The following is an 11,855-nucleotide window of genomic DNA, read 5'->3' on the forward strand; positions in this document are numbered from 1 at the left end:
TCACCACCACCACCATCCACCCCCCCATTTTCCCTCCCCACCCCCAGGTCCATCACAGCTAAATGGGTTTTGTCATTAATCAAAACTGACGAAGATTAAACATTACTGTTAGATTTTAACATCAAAGTGGGTACTGATGAATAAACAAACAAATCTGACACGTCATTCGGTCAAATCAGTTGGATGAAAAGAATGTGACAACAAACCAGAATTACGATCTTCCGTGCAAAACGTTCATTGGTTGGCCACACAGGCTACCCAAGAACAGCACTCATCGCTCACAACAAAGATGACAGTAAATTATTGGACCTTCTGGGGCAAATGCCTCACGAATTGTAATAATAATAATAATAATGGATACTTATATAGCTTATATACTATCCAGAAATCTGCTCTAGGTGCTTTACAAAAACGCTTTTGTTAACAAAAAACATTATATCTATGTTACATACACACACCAAAATGTGACCACACACACACGCACACACACACACACACTGCATACATACATATCAACATACATGTGTATCTAACAGCTACCCTAACACATACGCACACATAGACAGGCACAAACTTACATAAACACACGCACACACAATACACATTCATATACATGCATGTAGTCATGTACACATACATATGTATACACACATAGTCAAGCACACCTAACGAAAAGGAAGTGGACCTGCCACAATTGAATTTATTGCTTGAGGGAAAAGGTGAGTTTTGAGACGAGATTTAAAAGATGCGAGGGAATCAGAATTGTCCCTGTCCATATCTCTTGTTGAACATTCCTACGTCAGCGGTAACCTGGGGGATGACGCCAGCAGTTTTTTAAAATGGTAGATTTGAGCCAGTAGCGTCACTGATGGCAGAAAGAAAGTAGAATAATGGCTGTCCCCCACCCCCCCACCCCCCACTCCCACCCCTCTCGACCACTCTCCTTGCCCCCCCCCACCCCCACCCACCACACACACCCCTCCCCCCTTCCCCACCTCTTAACTCACTCAGTACGGCCAGTCCTCTCTTCTCCTCTACACAGACCCCTCGGATGTCCAGTGGGTGACTGAATGACCCAACCTTTAGCTTCCGTCGTCAGAATTGTGGTATTCTTTGTCAACATTCACGTCTTCAGTATAAGAGCCTTCCGCTTGCAATATCTTGATGATGGTAATTGGGGTGAAACGCTGTTAACGTCGTCTCTTTCGCCGTTCGTATGGAAAGAATTAAAAAGATAAAATAAATAAAAATCACGATCAGGTTTGTGCAAAATCCACAAGATTTGTGCTGCTCTTATTGCTGATATTGAGAATGGAACTTTATTTCTTTTTTCTTCCCCCCCCCCCCTTTTTTTTTCTCTTCCAAGAGCAGCTTCATTTGCCATGTGTATCAGTTACGTAATATTGTATTTAGTGATTTGGCTGTGGAAAATAAAACAATTGTATTTGTTCTTTCTTTTTTTCTTCCTTGCTAAGGTAGGTAAATGGCAAGTTCAAGAGCAAACCTCGATCACACCATGAAAGCCAAGTTTGGGGGGAAATCTAGGAGTAAACTGAAAAGAAAAGACAGAATCTCCACTAACTTCTTACCAGCTGCTGACACTTATCTAATGAGTACACAGCTGTAAGATAAATTGCCTGCATTTTGAAGGTTAGAAGTTCGAATGTTCGAATCACGGTGACGGCGCCTGGTGGGTAAAGGGTGGAGATTTTTACGATCTCCCAGGTCAACATATGTGCAGACCTGCTAGTGCCTGAACCCCCTTCGCGTGTATATGCAAGCAGAAGATCAAATACGCACGTTAAAGATCCTGTAATCCATGTCAGCGTTCGGTGGGTTATGGAAACAAGAACATACTCAGCATGCACACCCCCGAAAACGGAGTATGGCTGCCTACATGGCGGGTTAAAAACGGTCATACACGTAAAAGCCCACTCGTGTACATACGAGTGAACGCAGAAGAAGAAGAAGAAGAAGAAGGTTAGAAATCTCTAGGAAAATATCCCGCCTGAAACATTTTTTGGGGTAAGAATTTTGTTCAGCATTGATCACTATGTTTGGCATTAGATTCCGACAGTTCAGTTGCTCAAGAAGGTGTCACTGCGTTCGGACAAACCCATCTACGTTACACCTACTAAGCAGATGCCTGACCAGCAGTACAGCCCAACACGCTGAGTCAATAAAGCAAAAGTTGCTGAGGTCTATTATTTCTATCATTAAAAAAAAAACTATCTATCTATCTGTCTGTCTGTTTATCTATTTGTTTGTTGTTGGTTGTTGTTTTTTTGTTTTCTTTCAGTGTTTCACGTTGTATTGATGTTGTTGTTGGAAAAATGTCATTACCTTCATCATCATCAAGTTCTTGTTTCATCAGTAATGTTTCCGGGACGCTTTTATCGTTTTCTGTCCATATCCACTTAACTCAGACCACTACAAAACACTGTTGATGATGGATGAATGCAGGTGTTGTGGAATGGACGTGGAAAGACAGGGGTGGATGGGGAGAGGGTTATTAGAAATAAAAAATAATAATGACAAAAAATTATTAAAAAGAAAGAAAGAAAGAAACCAGAGAAAGAGGGTTTCGCGTTTTCTGTCGCCTCCTTTGGCGTAATATGAGAATCACACGACCCATATGTTCGTCGTTCAACATTCCTTTTTGGCAGAACAATCCTTTACTGAGATTGTTCTTTGCGTCTCTCGTCCAAATCAGTCACTTCAGTCTCATCGACAGAGGTTAACTCTCTCCATACGAACGGCGAAAGAGACGACGTTAACAGCGTTTCACCCCAATTACCATCATCAAAATATTGCAAGCGGAAGGCTCTTATACTGAAGAGGTGAATGTTGACAAAGAATACCACAATTCTGACGACGGAAGCTAAAGGTTGGGTCATTCAGACACCCACTGGACATCCGAGGGGTCCGTGTAGAGGAGAACAGAGGACTGGCCGTACTGAGTCAGTTAACTCAAACCACTACAAAACACTGTTGATGATGGATGAAAGCAGGTGTTGTGGAATGGATGTGGAAAGACAGGGGTGGATGGGGAGAGGGTTATTAGAAATAAAAAATAATAATTAAAAAAAAAATTAAAAAGAAAGAAAGAAAGAAACCAGAGAAAGAGGGTTTCGCGTTTTCTGTCGCCTCCTTTGGCGTAATATGAGAATCGCACGACCCATATGTTTGTCGTTCAATATTCCTTTTTGGCAGAACAATCCTTTACTGAGATTGTTCTTTGCGTCTCTCGTCCAAATCAGTCACTTCAGTCTCATCGACAGAGGTTAATTCGAAGCACCATACTAGGAGCAGACTCATCATCACAGTGGTTTGATATGCTCAGTATCAAAAAGGCTCACCGACGTGAGTAGTTACTGACGTGACATCCTATGTTTGTCTGTAGCCACATTCTTTCCAAATGTGACAAGGTGTTGAGGTCACTCTGTAGGAGACTGTAATCCTTGCTGTTATTGATTTCCTTGAAAACAATGCTTCATCCTCACCTATCCCTTGACGTCTGCTGATGTTGTTGGGGCACTAATGAAGACATCGCCTATCTTCTACCTGTCTCTGGGATTCTGCCGGGTTGATGCCTGTCCATTCCTGGACATCATCTTCCCATCTATCCTTTTTGTCTTCCTTGTCTGTGGCTTCCTCTTACTGTCTCTTGTAAGACGATCTTTGCAAGTCGTGTTGAGCGGAAAACGTGTCCGTGCCGCGTATTTTCCGTTTCTTAACGACTCTGAGATCATCATGAGGTCCTGTTCCTTGTTGGATCTTGCTGCGGACCTCTTCGTTTGTCACATGATCTGCGGCTGATTTTCCTGTTTTGTATAATTTCTGTTTCCATAATCTTTCTTTGCATGTTTGCAGAGAGTGTCCAAGTTTCGCAGACATTGAGGAAGACTGACAAGGCAAGGGAGCGCAGTAGGTAGAATTTGGTGTGCAGGCTGATGTTCTTGTCTCTCCAGATGGTTTGGAGTCTTGCTATCGCAACTATTGTTTGTGAAATCCTTGTCATGATCTCATGTTTTGAACCTTCATCTGATATGATGGAGCCAAGGTATTTGAACGTTTAACTGTTTCTAAACCGTGACTTTTCCCGCTGACTTTTAAGTCTTTAGTGCGGATACCTGGGATGGTGATGGTTATGTGTTTAGTCTTTTTGGCGCTGATTTCTATGCCGAATGCAGAGGCGGCTTTGTCCAAATGTTCCACAAGGCTTGCCAATTCATGTTCATTCCCTACAAGACCATCAATATCATCCGCGAAATGTAGACTGGTGATCGTTCTTCCCCCACTGGAAACTGTGCCTTCATGATCTTCCATGGCATCTCCCTTAAACCTCCCCTGGAAGAAATTGAAAAGGGTGGGTTACAGCAGGCATCCCTGATGCACTCCAACTGAGTGCGGAACCAGTCTCTATTGTTCCCATTCAGGAGTTCAGCGCTCGTGGCCTTGTTGTGCAGTTGCTCGATCACTTGGAAAAGGTTGGCATAAGGTTGATGTTGTACATCCCCAGTCATGCTAGACCATAAGGCAGCATGCTACACCCCATCGAAGGCCTTCTTGAAATCAATAAATACGTGATATAGGTTTTGTTGGTTCTGGAGGTACTTTTCACAGTTTACTCTCAGGTTGAGTATAAAATGATGTTCGATGGTGCTCCACCCTGTCCTGAAACCTGTCCATTCTTCGGAAATAATTGTCTCTGCTTGAGGCTTCAGTTTGTTCAGTATGATTTTCAGCGTAACTTTGTTCGCCGGGATGGCTTATCAAGCTGTTATAGTAGGATAGTTCTGGCACAGCTGAAGCTGGATTTCTCTTTTGGGCAGGGCGATGCCCACAGTTGACTCAGTGTGTCCGCCTGGGAAGTCGACCATGCATATTCCAGTGCTGCGCTCCAGATCTTATTGCACATGTGTTATTTGACTGTGTTCACGGGGTTGGCCATATTATTCCAGTGCTCCAGATCTCAAGTTACTGCACTGGCAGTGAGAGCAGTAATCATTGCCTCTCCTGCCTGAACCAGTTCTGCAGGTATCTTGTCGATTTTCGAGTCCTGCTGACTTCCCTTGTTTCAAGGGCCTGGCCGAGAGAGAGAGTGAGGGGAGGAGTGAGGTAGAGACACAGAGAGATTGAGAAAGAGGCCAAGAGAGACAGAAAGAGGGAGACAGACAGACAGACAGACAGACAAAGAAACCCAGAGAGAGAGAGACAGACAGAGAGAGACAGTGAGTGAAAGAGAGAGATAGTGAAAGAGAGAGAGAGAGAAAGACAGAGTGAGTGAAAGAGAGAGACAGAGAGACAAAGAGACAGACAGAGAGAGAGAGAGAAAGAGAAGCAGGCGCGCACACGCACACACACACACACACACACACACACAGGTAAGAGAGCAAAAGAGACAGACAGACAGAGAAACACACACACACACACACACACACACACACCACAAGAAGCAAGCCACAGAAGTCAATGCGGAGGAAATGGACCAATCACCAACGCTGTTCTAACCGACTTGGGCGCCGGAGGACCGTTTGGCAGAAGGCGGCATTGGTTGGGGCTGTCTGTGGAAGCTTCGCTTTGTGTCTGTGTCTTTTTGCATGTTAGGAACGCTCGCCGGAGACAGTGCAGTGGAACAGACAGAGTGAACATCGGCAGTCGTAAGGGCTTCATTGGTTTTCGTGCAGGTAAGGCCCCCAGTTCGTGTTTTGTCTCTTTCCCCTTATTATTATTATTATTACGTGTTGTTGTTGTTGTTTAGGTTTATTAGGTTTATTCGGTCTGTTAGTATCATTATGATATGTTTATTTTTTTTTAATGTTTATTATTATTTGTATTTGTATTGCTTTTTATCGTTACAGATTTCTCTGTGTGAAATTCAGGCTGCTCTCCCCAGGGAGAGCGCGTCGCTACACTACAGCGCCACCCATTTTTGACTCACTTGTGCAAACAAAGTGAGTCTACGTTTTAACCCGGTGTTCGGTTGTCTGTGTGTGTGTGTGTGTGTGTGTGTGTGTGTGTGTGTGTGTGTGTGTCCGTGGTAAACTTTAACATTGACATTTTCTCTGCAAATACTTTGTCATTTGACACCAAATTAGGCATAAAAATAGGAAAAATGAAGTTCTTTCCAGTCATCTTGTTTAAAACAATATTGCACCTCTGGGATGGGCACAAAAAAATAATAAAATGAAGCCTAATCATATGCAAACTGCATTTACTGTTATATTTATATTTATTGTATTCTCTAAACTTGGCACTTTGATATGATATTCTGACCCAACAACAAGAGCAGTCATTATTATCATTTTTTGTTCAAACAGGAACTTCTTTTGCTAAGCATGGAAGTTTTATTTATTTTGTAAACGTTTTGGTGCAGATAGTAAAAAAGGGAAATTACTCTGTAATTAATATTAGGGGACTTAATTTGCTTTGCTTTAAACTAATCTTTCTCATCTTAAACATTACAATTTGAAATTATATTCAATACATAAAAAGCTTGGATTAAAAAAAAAAAATGTATCACAAGTGAGCCTTGAAGGCCTTGCCTCTCTTGTTTGTTTATATTTTTTCCTGCGTGCAGTTTTATTTGTTTTTCCTATCGAAGTGGATTTTTCTACAGAATTTTGCCAGGAACAACCCTTTTGTTGCCGTGGGTTCTTTTACGTGCGCTAAGTGCATGCTGCACACGGGACCTCGGTTTATCGTCTCATCCGAATGACTAGCGTCCAGACCACCACTCAAGGTCTAGTGGAGGGGAGAAAATATCGGTGGCTGAGCCGTGATTCGAACCAGCGCGCTCAGATTCTCTCGCTTCCTAGGCGGACGCGTTACCTCTAGGCCATCACTCCACTGTGTCTTTGTCTCCACATTGGCTCTGGCACATGTTTCTGTGTGTGTGTGTGTGTGTGTGTGTGTGTGTGTGTGTGTGTGTGTGTGTGAGTCTCTCTGTCTCTCTCACTGTGTGTGTGTGTGTGTGTGTGTGCGAGTCTCTCTGTTGTGTGTGTGTGTGTGTGAGTCTATCTGTCTCTCTCACTGTGTGTGTGTGTGTGTGTGTGTGTCTCTGTCTCTGTCTCTCTCACTGTGTGTGTGTGTGTGTGTGTGTGTGTGTGTGTGTGTGTGTGTGAGTCTCTCTGTCTCTCTCACTCTGTGTGTGTGTGTGTGTGTGTGTGTGTGTGTGTGTGTGTGAGTCTCTCTGTCTCTCTCACTGTGTGTGTGTATGTGTGTGTGTGTGAGTCTCTCTGTCTCTTTCACTGTGTGTGTGTGGTGTGTGTGTGTGTGTCTCCTGTGTGTGTGTGTGTGTGTCTGTCTCTCTCACTCTGTGTGTGTGTGTGTGTGTCTGTCTCTCTCACTCTCTCTCTCTCTGTGTGTGTGTGTGTGTGTGTGTGTGTGTGTGTGTGTGATGGGGAGATATAGAGGGGCAAGTGGGAGGTGATGGGTGAAGGAGATGTAAAGCGCTTTTAGTAGTGCTTCAGGAAAAACGCGCTTCATAGATATCCATAATATTAAAGAGTAGTATTATTATCGTCGTCATCATCATCACCGTTATTGTTATTTTCATAGGAAGGCGAGGGGAGGGGTGGGGGTGGGGGGTCAGGCACAAGCAGGTCTGCACATATGTTGACCTGGGAGATCGGAAAAATCTGCACCAGGTGCCGTTACTGAGATTCGAATCCCGGATCCTCAGATTGAAAGCAAGCCCAACGCTTTAACCACTGGGCTACTGCGCACGTCATACTGAAATACTCACGTAAATACATTGGCTAAATAAAGAACGATGAGCACGGGAATCAGGACTCACATGCATGGATGACTGACGTCAAGGAAAAGGAAACCTTAGATCGTAATTGACCCCCCACCCCCCACCCCTCCCCCTCCCCGCCCCACGGAGATAAAGAACCCGTTCTGCCAAATACAATACAACAAAAAACAAAAGAAACGCCACAGCTTTTCTGACAGAAGGTCGCCGACAGTAGTTAGCGTTTCTATTGACGTCATGGGATATTGTGTACACAGAGCTGCAGAGAGAGACTGAACGTTAACTCTCTCCATACGAACGGCGAAAGAGACGACGTTAACAGCGTTTCATCCCAATTACCATCATCAAAATATTGCAAGCGGAACGCTCTTATACTGAAGAGGTGAATGTTGACAAAGAATACCACAATTCTAACGACGGAAGCTAAAGGTTGGGTCATTCAGACACCCACTGGACATCCGAGGGGTCTGTGTAGATGAGAAGAGAGGACTGGCCGTACTGAGTGAGTTAAGCCGATCAGAGTAAGTCATCCTCTACCTGCCCGTGTGTTCCCATCACGTACATTTCATGTTATCAGTTTTCAGCCTCACGTAAAACAAGAACTTTGATGAAATGAACGGCTATCGGGCGGATCCCTGTGCTTAAAAAAAAAAAAAAAAAAAAAAAAAAGAAAGAAAGTCATCTTCTACCTGCCCCATGGGCACCACATGTTACCCGTGTGTTTCCATCACGTACATTTCATGTTATCAGTTTTCAGCTTCCCGTAAAACAAGGACCTTGATGAAATGAACGGCTATCGGGCGGATCCCTGTGCAAAGAAAAAAAAAAGAGAAAAAAAAAGAGACGCAGTCAATACTGCTGTCGCTCGCGCAAAATCGATTGCAGCCCCCATGTTTTTGTTTTCTGAAACAAATGACTATAGTGATTAGGAAGCTCATTAGGGAGCTCACTCATTAAGGGGCTAATAAAAGACTCCAACTGGATGCTTTAGAAAACTTGTTTTCCTTACAAAGAAGGCTATTATTTTCAGACTCAGTTCTTACAGTGCCTTGAACAAACAAACAAACAAACAAACAAAGAAACAAACGCGTTCACACAGAAAAAGGGAACCCAAATGCACAGTTGAATCAAACTGCAACATTGTGCGGTGACTAACGAACATAAATACTTTACAATCACACATACAAATACGCATACATAGTCATATACGTACACAAATACATAGACATACAGACATATAAACACACAGACATCTATCTATCTATCTATCTATCTATCTATCTATCAAGATTCCACTGGCTGTTCGATCTGCAGCCTTGGGGGCTAGTTGGCCTTTGAGAACCCATCCTAACACCTGCTGTCCTGCAACCCTCTTGGCCGAGAGAGCGGGGATGTAACTCGGGCAAGACACTCTCCACTATAATCAAATTCTAGCCCAGATAGTCGGGACAGCAATTGCCTCCTCTGCTGTACTGACGGTCATAGTCGGACATGACCGACTATCGCACATTATACATAATTATATACATACATGCAAACATGATAGAAGTACAATAACAGACAAAACTTACTTATCAGACTCCATAAAAGGAAAGTCGTCAAAATTAACGAGTGAAACAACTGACAGGTTATGTAAACAGTCAAAAACATCAACCTTCCCATGACCTGTAACCACACATGTTCGTGCAGGCAAGGCTTCATCAACTTAATAACTCACTCAGTACGGCCAGTCCTCTCTTCTCATCTACACAGACCCCTCGGATGTCCAGTGGGTGTCTGAATGACCCAACCTTTAGCTTCCGTCGTCAGAACTGTGATATTCTTTGTCAACATTCACCTCTTCAGTATAAGAGCCTTCCGCTTGCAATATTTTGATGATGGTAACTGGGGCGAAACGCTGTTAACGTCGTCTCTTTCGCCGTTCGTATGGAGAGAGTTAAAGTCAGAAATGATGCTTTTCACATAACAACATTCCGTTGCGCTAAGCGCTGGGGAATTTGGAGGTATGGCTCGACTGGCTCCACCATTTATCGACAGAGTCAATCGGAGTTTTGACGTCGGTAAAATATCACGGATCCACCTCAGGGGATGACGCTGGCTCAGTGAAGCTGCCTGATTATCAGGTAATTTTTTTTGTCGGGTTGACAGGAACTGTCCGCCATTTCTCCAATTATCGTGTGCGTGCGTCAGTGTTTTCACCCAGAAATTACGTCACGACACGAGAAAGTTGTGTGTGTGTGTGTGTGTATGTGTGTGTGAAACAGGGAGACACAAAGGCATACCACGAGAGTTACGACTTTGTATATATTTGTCTACCTGTCAGAGTGGATTTCTACAGATTTTTGCCTGAGGACAACACTCTCGTTGCCGTGGGTTCTTTTTCAGTGCGCCATCCGAATGACTAGACGCTCAGTTTGATTTTCCAGTCAAACTTGGGGAGAAAGAGCGAGAGCGGGATTTGAACCCACACCCTCACGGACTCCTCTGTATTGGCAGCGTTTTAGCGTCCAGCGTTTTAGTATCCATTCTGTCCACCTTCCTCCCTGAATCAGAAACCCAACGACTCCGCCATATCGCCTGCTTGTGATAATGTACGCTCAGTGGTGAATATAACAGCAACAGCGTGCGTCGCTTTGCTGGCTAGGAGGCAGAAAGTTGTGCTGTGAAGTTGCGTCTCCATTTTTTTTCTTTTCTGGAACACAGATATCAGTGTTTCCCGTGACGCGAAACAACTGTTAGTACTACAGAGTAGTGTGTCAAAACAGCCGAGTCAGCACATGTATTTGTTTCATCACTATTGGAAAAGATAAGAAAAAGAGAGAGAAAAAAAGAAGAAAAAAGAAGAAGAAAAACAAAGACAGGTGATGATTCATTGCTGGTGGTCAGGTTTGGCTTCAGTTCTGATTGTTCGTTTGGGAGGAGAGAGGTTGGTGGTTCCAGTCTTTGTAAAAGTTCAATATTGTATTGTATTGTGTCGTATAGCATTGTATTGTATTGTATCGTATTGCATTGTATATAGTATTGTATTGTATTGTGTCGTATTGTATTGTATTGTATCGTATTGTGTCGTATTGTATTGTATTGTGTCGTATTGTATTGTATCGTATTGTATTGTATTGTATTGCATTGTATCGTATACTACTGTATTGTATTGTATTGCATCGTATTGCATTGCATCGTATTGCATTGTATCGCTTTGCATTGTGTTGTATTGTATCGTATAGTATTGTATTGAATTGTATTGTATTGTATCGTATCGTATCGTATCGTATCGTATCGCATTGTATTGCATTGTATCGTATTGTATTGTATTGTATTGTATTGTATTGTATTGTATTGTCGTATTGTGTCGTATTGTATTGTATCGCATTGTATCGCATTGTATTGTATCGTATTGTATTGTATTGTATTGTATTGTGTCGTATTGTGTCGTATTGTATTGTATAGTATTGTATCGCATTGTATTGCATTGTGTCGTATTGTATTGTATTGTATCGTATAGTATTGTATCGTATTGTATTGCATTGTATTGCATTGTATCGTATTTCAGTGTATTGTTTTGCATTATGTTGCATTGCATTGTATTGTATGATTGTATTACTGCTTAATCACAACAGATTTCTCTGTGTGAAATTCGGGATGCTCTACCCAGGGAGAGCGCGTCGCAACAATGAGACTGTCATTCTTTTTTTTTTTTAACGATCATTTTTTTCCTGCCTGCAAAATGCATTTGTTTTCCTATCAAAGTGGATTTTTTTCTACGGAATTTTGCCAGGGACAACCATTTTGTTGCCGTGGGTTCTTTTACGTCCGCAAAGTGCATGCAACTCACGGGACCTCGGTTTATCGTCTCATCCGAATGACTAGCGTCCAGACCACCACTCAAGGTCTAGTGGAGGGGGAGAAAATACCGGCGGCTGAGCCGTGATTCGAACCAGCGCGCTCAGACGCTTTCGCTTCCTACGTGGACGCGTTACCCCTAGGCCATCACTCCACATTTTGCTTCACACTGAAGCACTGGCTGAACTTGGGAAACAAATAACCTAACAAAGACCTGAAATGAACTACAGTCTAGTTTACAGAAAATATTAAGTAT

Source organism: Babylonia areolata, chromosome 16, assembly GCF_041734735.1.
Source record: "Babylonia areolata isolate BAREFJ2019XMU chromosome 16, ASM4173473v1, whole genome shotgun sequence".
NCBI classification, from domain to species: domain Eukaryota; kingdom Metazoa; phylum Mollusca; class Gastropoda; order Neogastropoda; family Buccinidae; genus Babylonia; species Babylonia areolata.